The sequence below is a fragment of the Hemiscyllium ocellatum genome, chromosome 4, assembly GCF_020745735.1.
Source record: "Hemiscyllium ocellatum isolate sHemOce1 chromosome 4, sHemOce1.pat.X.cur, whole genome shotgun sequence".
Classification (NCBI taxonomy): domain Eukaryota; kingdom Metazoa; phylum Chordata; class Chondrichthyes; order Orectolobiformes; family Hemiscylliidae; genus Hemiscyllium; species Hemiscyllium ocellatum.
Window position 1 is genome coordinate 55,276,423 of NC_083404.1, and position 17,093 is coordinate 55,293,515.

Genomic DNA, 17,093 nt, shown 5'->3' on the forward strand with positions numbered 1-17,093 from the left:
ACCTAATTTTGCATGATGTAGATATAGGAGATGCTGTTCCAATTAAGCAACATCCTTATAGGCATAACCCTCTAAAGTTGGCTCAGATTCAGAAAGAGATAGAGCGCATGCTCCGAGATGGCATAATCGAAGTGAGTTACAGTGACTGGAGCTCATCCATAGTCATGGTGCCAAAGCCAGATGGTACCCAACAGTTATGTGTGGACTATCGCAAAGTCAACTCCAGTACAAAGACTGATGCATATCCAAATCCACGATTGGAGGACTGTGTCGAAAAAGTGGGACAAGCAACTTATATTTCAAAGTTGGACTTGCTCAGAGGTAAGTACCTCTGTCAGAAGGAGCAAAGGCAATTTCGGTTTGTAATGCCAAATGAACTATATTAGTCCAAAGTCATTCCATTTGGTATGAAAAGCTCTCTAGCCACATTTCAGAGACTGATTACTAAGGTCATTGCCGGGTTACCCAATTGTGTTGTTTACATTGAAGACCTGGTGGTTTTTAGTCACTCATAAAAGGAACATTTACAGCACCTTCAGAAGGCAGGCTTGGTGGTAAGCCTAGCTAAAAGTGTATTTTCCAAAGCCCAAGTCACCTTCCTGGGCCATGTTATTGGACATGGACAAATGGCCCCACTAGATGCAAAACTACTTGGGGAATTTCCCACACCATCATTGAGAAAGCAGCACTGGGATTCCTGGCACTGAGAGGATTTTACCGAAAATTTGTGCCGAACTTTAGCAGTATGGCTGCTCAACTCAGTGAATTGTTAAAAAGGGCAAGGAGTTTTACTGGACAACAGACTGTCAAAAGGCATTTGACAGATGTAAAACTTTGTTAACCACTGCCTCAGTATTAGCCACACCGGATTACATGAAGCCTGTCAAGGTTGTTATTGATGCCAGTGATGTGGGTGTCAGTGCGGTGCTCCTGGAGGAGGATGATGAGGTGATAGAAAGAGCTCATTGGGTATTTTTCCAGAAAGTTGAATGTTCATCAACAGAAATGTTCAATGGTAGAGAAAGACTTTAAGCTTGGTGTTAGTATTATAACATTTCAGTGTTTATATTACCAGCAATGCATCTGAGACAATCGTGTACACTGATCATAACCCATTGATAATTGTGGAAAAATTTAAGGACAAAAATGCCAGACTGTTTAAATGGAGCTTGTTGTTGCAGCCATTCAATTTGACAATTGTACATGTGGCAGGTTGCGAAAACGTGATTGCCGATGTGTTATCGAGACTCGAATGAGATACGGAGGCGTTTGGTGCTGGATATGCCACGGCCTGAATTCACATGTGGTTGTGCATGTTTGCATGTTTATAGTTAGTATAATGTATATATGTGTTTAGACTACTAACCGGGTTTTTTGATGGGTTTTAAAAATGAAGCCATCTTTTGGTATTGATGGTTCTTTTTTTTAAGTGGGAAGGTGTCACAAAGCTGGTCCCTTTTTTCTAAAAGCTATTCTTTTTCTCAAGGATACTGTGTCCTTGGTTTTTTTCAGAGGGGTTGTAAATAGGCCAGGCTCCAATTAGACTATTTTGGTACAGAGATGAAAAGGATTTTGAGAGGCTTTTTGTTTATATATAAACAGATGAGACTTCAGGCTAAAGTTTTAGAAGCGACCTGTATAATGGAAGGGGAGTGATCACCTCACTAGCGAAGCAGATCAGGTCAGAACTGGTTAGGAGTTCAACAGTGAGCTGTGTGGAAACACTCTCTCTCTGTCTTTCTGCCCTTCTAACTTCAACCTGTAAGAATCTGTTCCATTTTTAAAACTTTGTTTTAATGGGGTTTGCTTATTGGGATTGTTGTGTACATTCAGAACAGCATAATTAAGTATAGTTTGGGTGGACTGAGTTCTGTAGGGGTTCTTTATTCTGTTTTTTGTGTTTCATTATGTAATTTTGTGAATACATTTATGTCTGTTTTAAAACCTAGTTGTCAACCTAACTAGCTTACTCCGGGTAATTCTCTCTGTATACTTGACAAAACAAATTGCAAAGTTATGGCCTGAGTTCACTGCTCAAGAATGTTTTGAGTAGTCTGGCCTAGTCCAAAACAGTGTGTGAATATAATGGAGTATGTTTCTGTGAGACGGTGTGTGTGTGGGTGCGAGGCATGGTACACTGCACGATACACACTCTCTCTCTCTCTCACACATACACACATTCCTACATATTCACATACCCACACAGATGCTCTCTCATATACAAGCTCTCTCTCATACATGCACCCCCCGCACTCACACCCACACTCGCATCCTCTCACAGACACATACCCCATCACACTCTCACACGTAACCAAGCTTACACACACACACACTCTATCACATGCAGTCACACCCAGATGCGCACACTCACATGCACACTCACTCTGATGCTCCTACACGAGCACACATATAAGTTGATGGGATGAATTTCTGTCTGAAGAATTACATTTTATTTGCTCAAAGACTACATGAATCCATGTAAAACTCTGTAAAACTATGCAGAAGGTTTACCAGTCTGACTCAACATTGGGACACAGACAGACTTCACACCTATTGTTAGATAAACTGAGCTATTTTGAGATTGTAACTTCAGAGAAGTTCTGGGATTTATATATCAACGCACAGAAACCAACATATTCCGTTCTAAAAGATGAAAGATTTAATCTAATGTAACTGAACTCCTTTGGCTATAAATTCTGTGATTACGATCCTATTCTCTACAACCACTTGATGAAGGAGCAGCGATCTGAAAGCTAGTGCTTCCAAATAAACCTCTTGAACTATAATCTGGTGTTGTGTGGTTTTAAACATTTATTCATTATACTAACTTCTAATGTTCTTCTGTTGCAACAGGAACAAAGTATAACAGTGGGGAAGTCTTGCCACAACTATATTGGATTTTGTTAATATCATACCTGAGGTACTCTATTCAGTTTTTAAAGCATTACTTAAGGAGTGGCATACTGACATTGGAAGCAGTTTTGAGAAGGTTCACTTGGCTAATTCCTGGGAGGAGGGGTTTGTCTTCTGAGAAAAGGTTACGTAGATTGGGTCTTCATCCAGTGATGTGCTGAAGAATGAGAGTGATCTTATTGACACAGAGAGGATTCTGAACAGCTTTGCCAGGGCAAATGATCAGAAACTCTTTGTTCTTCTGGGGAAATCTAGGTGCCACAGTTTATAAACATGCCTCCTATTTAAGACAGAGATGAGGAAGAATGTCTTGTCTCCGAGGGCCGTTCATGTTTGGAATTCTTTCCCTCAGCAAACAGTGGAGGCTGGGTCATTGAATATATTCAAGGCTGAATTAGACGTATTTTTGTTTTGACAAGAGAGTCAAGAGTTATGGGGAGCTGGCAGAAATGAGACCTCAATCAACTTAGCCATGATTTGGGTAGCATGGTGTCTCAGTGATTAGCGACAGGGACCAGGGTTCAATTCCAGCCTCGGGCAACTGTCGACACATTCTCCCTGTATCTGCGTGGATTTCATCTAGTTGCTGTGGTTTCCTCCCACAGTCCAAAGACGAGCGAGTTGGGTAGATTGGCTGTGCTTAATTGTCCCGTAGTTTACAGGTTTGTGCAGGCTGGGTGGGTTAGCCATAGGAAATACAGGGTTACAAGGATGGGTCTGGGTGGGGTGTTCTTCAGAGGGGTGATATGGACTTAATGGGCCGAATGGCCTGCATCCGCACAATAAGGATTCTATGATCTTAAAGTAAGGTGAGATCGCGGCCAAATATCTTATTCCAGCTCCTCTTTCATGCATTAGTATATCAGTTAATATAGTATCACATTGCAACATCTACCCAAGTCTTCCACTTTGTCGAGTAGAAGATTACCATTCAATTTTAAATTAATATCAAATTTTTCATCTCTTAAAGTTACATTTCATAGACCATGCCTCTTCTTGGTGCAACCCTCCAACATTGCATATCATAGAGAATATACTATGGAATGTAGCATAAATGGTTAGGATATGGCTCAGCAGTTACTAGAATGCTCTGTGAACATATTGGCTGCAAAAGAGGAAAATAGACAAAGCAACAGCCATAAAGATTAACTTCTCAATAGTATAAAATCCAGGCTTTTGAGAACACTCACCTGAGTCGTGCTTTGTCAAAGTGTTCCTGTCCTGTAAAAGGAAACATTAAATATCTGAGCCTCGACGATAATTGCAGATGTGCCTGATTTAAGCAAACAATTTTATGAGGAACAGCTTGTTGACAAATGATGAGGCCACATTATGGGCACATTTAACTTCATTAAAAACAGACTAATAAATTGTACAAGTTTGAGTGAGGGCTCACCAGAGCATGAACTTCACTCATTATGACAAATGCAACTACTGTCACAGGAACCTGTCTGGTAAAGTAAGGGTCTTTGTGACAATTGAGTAGTATGGTCTGATAATAGTTAATTAAAAAAAACTGTTAAGCCACCCCTAGGGGAGCAGTTTGATCAGGGGATGGACCAAGAAAAAGTCAATAGAAATTAACTACCATCCTGTCAAAGGAAAGTCAGTGTCAAAGTGAAATCTATGAACTGCTAGAGAACAAGGAACTTTCTCTCCTTATTAAAACCTGCTGAACCACTGGTCCATGTGTACAAGAAAACACCAATTATCAAACTGCAGGTGGACATTGAAGCAGATAGAGCTGACTTCAAGTGTTAGCCTCTTCCCTTCATCAACAAAGAACTCAGAAAAAATATACAGACATAGAAACATTGAAAATAAGAACAAAAGTAGGCTATTTGATCCTTCAACCATCCAATATGATCACAGCTAATCATCCACCATCTTCCCATAGCTTTTTATCCCTTTAACCCTAAGAACTATATCTATTGTCTTCTTTGAAACATTTGATGTTTTGGTCTCAAACATTTTCTGTCGCAGAGAATTCCATAAGTTCACCATTCTCTGGTGAAGAGATTTCTCCCCGTCTCAGCCCTAAATGACTGCTTTATATCCTTAGACTGTGATCCCTGGTTCTGGACTCATTGGACATCAAGATTCCTGTCTTTAGCCTGTCTTGACTTATTAGAATTGTATAGGTTTCTATGAGACTCCACCCCATTATCATTCTTTTAAAATCTTTGACCATAGTCCTAACTGATCCAGTCTCTCTTCATGTTGACAGTCTTACCATTCCAGGAATCAGTTCATGCACTCCCTTCAGAGACAGAACATTCCTTCTCTTCATATGTGTTCTTTTGTCTTATCAACCTTGTTCTATACGTGCATGTTTTATAAATTATATCTAGAATTTATTATTAACGTTCTTTATTATTATTATTTATTTATTATTAAGAAACGTTCAGTACAGGTAGTTCTTGGATGATGCACGTTACAGCAATGCTATTTGCTTATAATGTGGCTGAAGAATTAAGGAACAGTATTTTCAATAACACTTACCTCTATTCACAAAAGCGTGATTCCAGTGGTGATTATTATTTTGCGCGCTTCGTTGTGCACATGCGCCGTTGTCCACATCAAAGTCTACGCACCATTGTGCGCATGCGTCAATGTCAGCTGCTGACAGAGCAGCTTTCTGAGAGAGGTACACTACTCCTAGACTATCCCTTTTCATGAAAGAATAGAGGAGCATAGTGACAAGAATGTTAGCAAGAAGCATCCTGGGGATAAAATTGCGGGTGCAAAAGAAAGGCTGTAACACTGGAAGGGAAGCTTAATATTATAAATTGTTTTGAATGGAAGGAGAGAATATGTGATAAAGCTCGCTAAACAGGAATGAGGGAGTCTACTTTATGCATCATTATGACCCTCTGTCCCTGCATTAACAATATTTTGTAAATGTACTGTGTTATATTTACTTTTGTTTCATTGATAAATATGATTTATACCTTCATTCATGCTGTACATACTTTGTGTTAAACAAAGTGATGTTTTAGCGATTGGAAGCAATTTTTTTTGCTTGTCTGCTCCGAACCCTTCTTTTCCCATATTTATATTAAGGGTTTTTCTATTAGGCAAGGTTTCACTGGAATGCAACTGTGGCATTATAGGAGAACTATCTGTAGTAATTTTTATTAAAATTACATTAACCAGTTTAAACAAAAGCACGACCGTTGGTCTCTTCGAACATGAATTATTACAAATGAAAAGAGGGTTGGTTACATGAGTTATATTAACCCACAGTTCACTGACCACATGATGGTCCTGCTTAGTGGTCACAACAGTCTTCGAACTGAATGGTACAGAATGTTTTGAAGGAGATTGTATAACTTGTAATGTGTGGTTTCACAACCCCCTTTGCTGTATTTTGCTCCATTCTGGATCACTCCCCTGGGGATTTGCATCTGGATGCGTCAGAATTATTCAGCCTTTGGTTGCATGAGATGGGCCGCCAGAGAGCTTTGCCATCTGCTGCACAAGTGATGCACACACGGCATCTGGAGCAGGGGCGACTATTCCTGTCAGAGTCAAGTCCCCCCCTGCAGGAGGCTTTCATGTTCCCACATCCTTCTATCCTGAAGACATCCTGCCATATGATACAATCTGTACTGCACGCAAAAAAGAAGGAAGTGGTAATCACTATGTTTGTAAAAAGACAGCACTACCATCACCTTTCTTGTGGAAAGTGACATCAGCTGTTTCCATTGCATGGATCATTGGTTGTGGGAGAGAATCAGAGCTCCTTACATCAATGTGATGCCCCACATGAATACTGAGAATGTAATGTCCAACTACAGAAACCACAACCATTTGGGCTCATCATGTAATACTCTTTGGCGCCTGTGCCAATCGTTTTGAAACAAATAAAGCACTCTCAATAGTTGAGGGGAAGGGAAAATGGTTCTTGGAAGAATAGGGTTTTCACTGCTTCTAATACTGCTATGCCCAGGGAAAAACAAGCCACCTGCAAGGAAAGTGAAATGTTCAGCTTTGGAGGATAAACTAAAAATTTGCAGTGAGTCAATGCCCCTATGCTATCTGTCTTGTCCAATTTCTGTTCCATTTTCCATTGGCTCACTTGTGAAACAATTCACCAGTCAGCAGATATCTGCTGAAAAACCTGCTCCCTTGATCCCTGACTAGGACCACTTTGGCAGGGCTGCAGAGCCACCTATGTCCTGTCATTTGGCAAGACAAAACAATGCAAGGATGCTGTGTGTACATAGATAGGTGGTAAGTGAGCAAGGGCTAAGACAGCAAGTGCGTAGACTTGAGAGGCAGCTGCGTGCTTGTCCTTGCAGTAACCTTTCAATACCAACTGCTCTGTACTACAATGAGAAGATCTGTGCTTCCACACTGCACTGTCAGTGCATCGGAGAGGTACCAGGAAGGTTATGAGTGTTCATGAATCAAAGGTGGGGTTTGGTCATAGGCAACACGGAATACACCAGTATCCACGGAAGTTTCTATGTTGAGTCTTCCTGATATTCAGCTTATCTGCTGACTTTGATAAAATAGGAGGATGAATATTAATGAAGTGAGTTATGCTGTCTACAAGGCATTTAACAAGCAATAATAACCATCAATTGACATCTTGTCACTGACTAGCAAGGGTCTTACCACATTCCTTGTGAAAAGCCTAAGAGATAGCACAAGGTTTTCCTGACATTAAGTTGGCCATCAATATCCAGTCCAACCACACATCTCACTGTATCCTAAGTTCACTTACACCCCAATAGGAGGCTGTCTGTAGTCTTCTCTGACCAATACCAGAGGCCTCAAAGTCTATACAGTATGGTAATGGAAAAATGATGAAGACTTCTGAACATGGATTTTACAATCTAAACAGTGATGCTGTCATGGAATTCTAGACATGGCAGGACGGGTAAAGGTCCATCACCAATTGAATTTTAATTTTTCTCTGCACAGGAACCATAATCTGGGCCTATAGTCAACATAAAATCTGGCAGATGAAGTTTAATTCAGGTAAATGTAGTTGGAGGAATAGAAAGGCAACATATTGTCAAAATGAAAGGAAACTTTAGAGGGTTTCAATGCAGAGGAATTTGGGTGTCCTCATATATGTATCACAGAAAACTGGTATACAGGTACAGCAGGTAATAAAAAGGGCGAATGGACTTTTTCCATTTATTGCTGAAGGAGTAAAAGTTAAAGGAGGGAGGTATTGCTGCTACTATACAAGACACTAGTGAGACCCCACCTAGAATACTGAGTACAGTTTTGGTCCGCTTACGTGAGGAAGGGGAAAACACGAACATTGCTGGAAAGGCTCAGCAGGTCTGGCAGCATCTGAGCGAAATCAGAGTTAACATTTCAGGTTCAGTGACCCTTCCTCAGAACTGATGGCTGCTGGGAAAAGTCATTTTTTATGCAGTAGATAGAGTGGTGGGAGGGGGTAAGGATTATACAATAGGTGGAGATAGAGCCCAAAGAGAGAGAAGAACAGATGGACAGACAAAGGAGTAGATATCGATTAGCCTGAGAGAATGAATAGCTATTAGCGGACAATTAGTAGCTACCGATAAGTGGTGTGATATAACAGATTATGTGATAAGAAGATCTGGTGTGTGGGGGTTCAGTAAGCACAAGTGAAGATCTCACAAGTCCTAAAATTGTTGAACTCAATGTTAAGTTCAGAAGGCAGATTTCCCAATGGGAAATGAGGAGCTGTTCATCCAGCTTGTGCTGAACTATATTGAAGCACTGCAGCAAGCTGAGATAGAGATATTGGCCAGGGAATCTGCTAATGTTTTCAAGTGGCAGGCAACTGGAAGCTTTTATCGCAGGTGTTCTCTGAAGTGGTCATCCAGTCTATGCTTCGTTTCCCCAATGTTGAGAAGATGTCGAGGAAGAAGATAATTTTCCTGAAGGCAATTCAGAGAAGGTTCACTAGATTGATTCAAGGAAAGAGACATTTGTCTTATGAAGAGAGGTTGAGCAGTTTAGGCCAATATTTTTTGAAGTTTGAAGACTGAGAGGAGATATAATTAAGGTATATAGGATGCTCAAGGAGTTGCAGATTTAAAACAGATTTGAGGAGAAATGACTTCTCTCAATGGAAATCTGTGGAATTCACTATCCCAGAGTGCAGTGGATGTTGGGATATTGAGAAAATTTAAAGGCAAGATAGATAAATTTTGAATTAATAATGGGCTAAGGAGTTATGGTGGACAAACAAGAGGCTGGAAGAACACAGCAAGCCAGGCAGCATCAGGAGGAGTCAACATTTCAGGTATAACCCTTCTTCAGGACTTCTTCCAGCCTCCTGTTTGTTCACTTTGGATTCCAGCATCTGCAGTTTTTTTTGTCTCTAAAGGATTATGGCATGCAGATAGGAAAGTGGAATAAAGATCAGCTATGATTGTATTAAATGGCAATGCAGTCTCAAGGAGCTGAATTTCCTATTCCTGCTCCTAGTTATAGAGTTGTGGAGTTATACAGCATAGTAACAGACCCTTCGGACCAACTCATCCATGTCAACCAGATATCCCAAACAGATCCAATCCCATTTACCAGCATTTGGCCTATATCCCTCTCTACCTTTCCTATTCATATACCCATCCAGATGCCTTTTAAATGTTGTTATCGAACCTGCCTCCACCAATCCCCCTGGCAGCTTGTTCCATATACCCATCATCCTCTGCATGGAAAAGTTGCTCCTTAGATACTTTTTAAATCTTTCCCCTTTTACCTTAAACCTAATTTATCTTAAACCTAATCTAATTTACCCTGGGCAAAAGGCCTTGACTATTCACCCTGTCCGTGCCCCTCATAATTTTATAAACCTCCATAAAGTCACCCCTCAGCCTCCACTATTCCAAGGAAAATAGTCCCAGCCTATTCAGCCTCTCCCATAGCTCAAACTCTCCAGTCCTAGCAACATCCAAAAATTGTTTCTGAATGCTTCAATGTTTACCAACATCTTTCCTATAGCAGGGAGACCAGAATTGTATACAGTATTCCAAACATGGCCTCACCAATGACCTGTACAGCCACAACTTGGCGTCCCAATCCCTCTGCTCAAGGTACTGACCAATGAAGGTAAGCGTACCAAACACCTTCTTCACCACCCTGTCTACTTGCAATTTCACTTTCAAAAACTATGCACCTGCACACCCAGGTCTCTTTGTGTTATGGTCTTTTACTCTGTGGATTTTACATGTAATAGGTCCTTATTCTCTGTAGCTTAGAAGAATGAGAGCTAAGCTCACTCAAACATCTTAAATTCTTCCAGGATGGACAGGGTAGATGCAGAAAGTATGTTTCCCCTGGCGAGTGAGTCTCGAATCAGGAGTCAGTCTCAGAATAAGAGGTCAGCCATTTAAATATGAGATGATAAGAAAATTCTTCACTCAGAGACTGGTGAATCTTTGAAATTCTCTACCCCCAGCTATCTGCAGAGGCTCAGTCATTGAGGATGTTTAAGTCTGAAATTAATAACTTTTTACATATTGATAACAAGCAGAGCTATAGGGATGATTCAGGAGAATAGTGTTAAAGTACAAGATCATCTATGATCTCATTGAATAATGGAGTGTGGTCCAGAAACTAAGTGACCTGCTCCTGCTCCTATTTCTTCATGCTTGTGGATAGCATTACACAAATGATCACATTAATAATTAACCATAATACATTTCAGGAGAATAAATTACACCTGAAATGAAATACTGGGCCCTGTGATTAATTGATCATTGCTTCAGGTGTATATAATGTGATCACCTCATTCATTACCAGCAAAAAAATTCATTATTGTAACTTTCTGAAGAAAATGTCATTCTCAGTTTGAATAGCCAAGCAGTACACTTGACCTTACTATTCTGCAACAGTGCCTCTGAAATTTCCTGGGACAAATGAAAAAAAAAGACATTATTTTTCATGGAAATCAAATCAAATTGCACCATTCTGAATTCGATACAACTGTACCTCTGTTTCTGACCATTATTTTATAAATTTACTATGTCTAAAATTAAATGCAAGTAGATAAATTATACATCTTGAATGATATCATCCTTTACTTTTGCCACAGAATGGGTGACTCTTTATTAAAGTCTGATGTACATAACTCTTTATTAGCTTGAGGTTCTCTTTTTGATCATTAGACATGTTAAAACATTTATTATAGTTAACTTTATGCACTGTTTCCTTGAATCTGTTATAGTCATAAAATGCCATTCCAGCAAGTACATTGATCAATACATGCTGGTTGTTAGTATTGAACGGGTCTGAAGTCAAGAATCTGTCATCCCATTTTGCGACACAATTGTCCAGGGAACAATTACTCTGAAACAAATATTTGTAACACATACGCACACGCACACTCTCTCACAGACACTCATATCTCCTGCACACACACACACGTATAAGTTTGTGGTGTGAATTTGCAGGATTACATTTTATTTTGCTCAAAAACTGCATGAATCCATGCAAGATTCTGTAAATCCTTTTTTTAGATTCAAATCAGTCTGAATATTGGGACACACACAGCCTCACACAGGGCACCTCATACTTTCAAAGCATTATCTGGGCCAATATGGCACCGATTGTTAGAGTTCACTTGATAATGTGACTTTAAAAAGTTTACTTAAGAAAGAACTGAAACCAACATGGCCATTCTAAAAGATGAGAGACTTAACAAACAATCCAGGTCTTTTTCAATATATGATTTCAGTTACATCATACTGTGGGCAGCACGGTGGCACAGTGGTTAGCACTGCTGCCTCACAGCACCTGAGACCTGGGTTCAATTCCCGACTCAGCCGGCTGACTGTGTGGAGTTTACATGTTCTCCCCGTGTCTGCGTGGGTTTCCTCCGGGTGCTCCGGTTTCCTCCCACAGTCCAAAGATGTGCAGGTCAGGTGAATTGGCCATGCTAAATTGCCCGTAGTGTTAGGTAAGGGGTAAATGTAGGGGTATGGGTGGGTGGCGGGTCGGTGTGGACTTGTTGGGCCGAAGGGCCTGTTTCCACACTGAAAGTAATCTAATCTAACCTTTTGCTATAATTTCTGTGTTCTATGATCTTATACTCCACAACCACCTGATGAAGGATCAGCACTCTGAAAGCTAGTGCTTCCAAATAAATCTGTTGGACTATAACCTGGTGTTGTGTGATTTTTAACTTTGTAAACCCCAGTCCAACACTGGCATCTCCAAATCGAGCTTAACATGAATCCTGACAAACAGATTCATTACAAAATATATGTACCAAGGTAGGAAGAAGATTTTCACACATTAGACTAATAATCTGTATCTTGCACCTTAACCAAAATGCTCCCTTCAACTTTAGGAAAATAGATTACAAAAATCGAGCATTTCCATTTTGTGTGAAGTTATTTTACATTAATATGTTTTCTAAGGAAGTAGTTTGAATAGTTTTGCAAGGTGGGGTTAATATTGTCCATTTACTCTGGAGTTTATTGTGAATTGTGCAAGGAAGAGTAATTGTTTACTGATCTAATGCAATTTCATTTTTATTGCCAACAAAACCGAAGTACATATGGCACCATACACAAATTTGTCTCAACAAGGAAATACAGCTGTATTCATAAATTATGCTCCTTTGTCCCTAGTTGGAAAACTGAACAGATCTGGCAGCATCTGTGGACTGAAAATAGAGTTAATGTTTTGGGTCGAGTGACCTCCTTCAGAACTGAAGAAATGTTAATTCTGCCTTGTCTCCACAGATGTGGCCAGATCAGCTCAGTTTTTGCAGCAATTTCTGTTTTTGTTTCTGATTCCAATATCCACAGTTCTTTTAGGTTTTTTTTGGACAAAACTAGTTTTCAGAGCACTGTTGTGTGCAGTGATGGGATCAATCGAATGGCAATGCTGGCAATTTTTAACATCTGAGTAAAAGTTAAGCACCTGGTTAAGTGTAAAAAGAAATAAGAACCCAAACTATATTACAACAAATTAAGTCATTTTGAAATGTTGATCAGAATCTTCCCATGCCCTCAATAATGTGGGCTATGGCAAAAATTCAGCAACATTCAGATAAGAAGCCAAGCAAGACATTTCTCAATGTCAGGACTAGAAAATCTCATTTTCCAACAGCATTCTTAACTTCAAAGCAAGATTCTCAGTGGATAGCAGTGAGATGCCTTTCAACAGGGTTTATTGCTTATTATCAGCCATTAACACTGAATCCTGCTTCACTATTATGTAACGTCCCATTCTATCACACAGCAGATAGAAACTGGATGGCAAGAACTTCTGACATGAAAGTCTGAACAGCAACTCCAGTGCACCATCTGCTCCTCTGCACCAACATCTCAGGGCAAGCTCCACCTGCACGTCCCGTCATTGACAGATATTGGCAACAGACACATACCAGCCTCTTTGTGCCATCATGACGCATCTCCAATCCATACACGGTATAGTTCTCCATTTTAAAGCTATACTTTGGAGAATACTGCCACCTCTCAATGCACTTCCTCTGCAAGGACATTTTGTGCTCAGGCTCCGATATCCTGTTCACAGATTGCATCAGGCTGCATCTCATGGCTGCTTGCTCTCCTAGTGCCCACTCACCTTACACTTATATGGATTTTCACAGCATCGTTGCCTTGCCCTGTCTTAATTTGCCATGCCTTACCATTCAGTACAACCACAAAGCCAGGAAGCTAGTCATTGCCATCAACAATCACCACATAGGGAGGTAAACATGTTGCTGCACTTCATTGTGCTGTGTCAGTATTCCACATGCACTACATGTCAGCAGTTGATGTGGGAGGCATACTGCCTATGCTTCAATCAAATGATCATGTCTTGAAGTAGGTGTCTAGTAGTGCTCAATCAAGGGTGAGCGGGAAGGGGTCCCAGCACAGTAATTCAAGAGAATAGCCATTAAAATCAGCCAGGGGCTTGGCACAGTCAGTTCAGGTCAGGTCAGGATCCTCTCCTTGTAAGGGGTGAGGTACTGAATGTCAGGCACTTCATCACCTCTGTCCTTTTGTGGGCAGTTTTCTCCTGGAATGAGAGAAAGGGAGGCATTAATGAGATGAAAGTGGGTAGCAAAGCTGTTAGTGCTGGAGCGGGTGAGAAAAAGGTGGTGAGCTGTCACAAGTGAGTTAGTGGAGTAGGAAGGTCAGAGGTTGTTACTCTGGAGGGATTAAGCAGTTGGGGGATGACTGAATGGTTGGGAGCAAGAGTGGGAAGACATTGCACGATATAATGAAAGTGATAGAACACGAACCTTGGTGGAAGATGAGTATAGCAACACAGATACAATAAGCATGAGTTGGCAAAGAAAATGGTGACACTTACCCTGGCAAAACAAAGGAAGTCATAAACCTTCCTCGACTGCTGGGAATTTCTCCAGACAGCTGGGATAGCACTGATCTGATTTTTGATACAAGTGTGACTGACACATTTAAAATGAGTGTGATGGATCACAAATAATTGATATACCAATTTATCATTGCTAGCGCACATTCATCGGTATCAAACAACCTTAGCTGCATGTGCCCAATTAATAAGGTGACCTCACTTTCAAATCCGTAATGAACCAGTGATATTATTGCACATGACCACAAACATTAAAAAGGACAAGAATATCAGGTACATAGAAGACCACCATCTGCAAGTTCCCTTCAAAACATTAACCATCCTGACTTGGAAATATATCTCCATTTCATTTAGTGTTGCTGGGTTAAAATCTTACAATTCACTCCCTAATGGCATTGTGGGCCAACCTACAGCATATGGACTGCTGCAGTTCAAGAAAGTAACTCACACCACCTTCTCAAGGGCAACCAGTGCAGGCAGAAAATGCTGGCTGGCCAGCTGCACCCACATTCCAGACATAGGTGAAGGTTAATCTCAGTTATCAAGCACTATCAGCTTAGATTCAGCGCAAAAGCCTGCCCAAGTTAGCGCAACTTTACATCAAACTGTCAGTCATACTCAAAGACAAGGACTACATTTGACTTAGTGAGAAATGGTCTGGTTATGTGATGTTGGACATGGTTTCTGGTATGTTCTCTCATACAGCTTCAGTTGTCTCATCGCATGGCAACAACTTGGATTTTGGAGCAGATCCCAGACCGTGTGGGGGATCCATTCCATGAGTAGATGGTGCTCTGCCACATTGTGGCAGAGGAATGGGAGTGCTCTTCTGAGACTGTGTTGAAGAAAGACGGTGTCAGAGCAGAGTATTGCAAGACTTTTTTTCTGTGCATATCAGATAATGCTGGCACTGAAGCTTCAGATTTATCATCCACAACAGACAGATTTCTCTTTTAGAGGTAAACAAGAGAAAAAGGCCCTCTAAAAATGTGAACTTAATGTTTGTACTTTGAAAACAAATTAAATATATGGTTACGAACACTTCACCCATGACGCCCAGTTGAAAGTTTGAAGCATTACAGTATATTGTGTATTAATATTAGACATAAAGACAATTAGGGTAGTTTGATCAATAGTGTTGTGTTAGTCAACAGGAAACGCTTCCTTTCAATGAAGACAACTTACTGTAAAAACCGTCAAACAAGCCGACTCGTCACCCACATCTGAAGCACCGATATCATCACATTACTGATTAAAATAATTATCTTCAATATGTTGTAAATCATTCATAGTCATTTCGGGTGCACTTGATAAGAAACAGGGTGACAGTCATTCTGTTTTCCTGTTGGGATAGATAAACAAGGCTTTCATCTTTACAGCAATTTGTTGATATTTTGATATCCGTACTTTGATGGCAGTGTTTTTTTGTGAATGATAGCTTATCTTTTTGTCATTTCTAAATGTGGATAATTAATTATTAACTCAAGCTCTGCTTCTGAAAGTCAAAGAATTGATTAGATCTGCATCTCAACAAAAAAGTGAATGTTCGTAATACAGTGCAGTACTAAATTTTCCTTTAGTGTTTAAGTGCATGAAGCATTTTCTTTATACTTTCAGCAGTTGCAATGTACAACTGGATTGTTTTGGATTGTATTGTGTATGTGGTTCAGTACATTGTGCATGATTTACATTTTTTATACACATATTTTAAAACTCTTTTTGACAATGTACTCATCAAACCTATTCTTGGTCATTTGTTTTACAGTTCTAATGCATGCAAGTTTCCTGGATTTAGAAGACAGCAATAATTTGTATAAGTATGAGTAGGTGGCACGGTGGCTCAGTGGTTAGCACTGCTGTCTCACAGCGCCTGAGACCCGGGTTCAATTCCCACCTCAGGCGACTGACTGTGTGGAGTTTGCACGTTCTCCCCGTGTCTGCGTGGGTTTCCTGCGGATGCTCTGGTTTCCTCCCACAGTCCAAAGATGCGTGGATCAGGTGAATTGGCCATGCTAAATTGCCCGTAGTGTTAGGTAAGAGGTAAATGTAGGGGTATGGGTGGGTTGTGGGTCAGTGTGGACTTGTTGGGCCGAAGGGCCTGTTTCCACACTGTAAGTAATCTAATCTAAAACCCTGTCAGACCAATGTAAGTGAAGAGTCGGGAAGTTGAGGTCAGCCATTAAATTCTCTTACACAGGCTTCCTGTGAAAATGTTCATGAATCCATCCCCTCACCTTTTTTTCTAAATCACGTACATGTAGGCAAGTTGTGATTGCGGTACAAGCAGTTTACAGAGAAAGATATTGGTAAGTTAAGTAAGTGGGCAAAAGGCTGGCAAAGGAGTATAATGTGAGAAAATGTGAAGTTATTCATTTGGGAGGGAGGACAAAAGAACAGAATATTTGTTAAATCATTGAATCCCTACAGTATGGAAGCAGGCCATTTGGCCCATCAAATTTACACCTGAAAAGGGTTCCACCTAAACCCACTTCCCTGCCCTACACCCCTCTAACCTTGCATTTCCCATGGTTAATCCATCTAACCTGCATTCAATGGGGAAATATAGCATGGCCAATCTTATTAAGCTGCACGTCTTTAGATTGTGGGAGGAAACTGGAACTGCTGGAGGAAACTCATGCAGACACGAGGAGAACATGCAAACTCCACACAGACAGTCACTCAAGGCTGAAATCGAACCCAGGACTGTGGCATTGTGAAGTAGCAGTGCTAGCTACTAAGACACCGTGCCACCCAAATGGAGCAAAACTGCAGATAATTGCAAAGGGTTTGGGGGATATTTGTGCACAAAAGGCTAGAACATAGGTGCAACAGGTAATCAGGAAGGATAATGGAATGTTGACTCTTATTTCAAG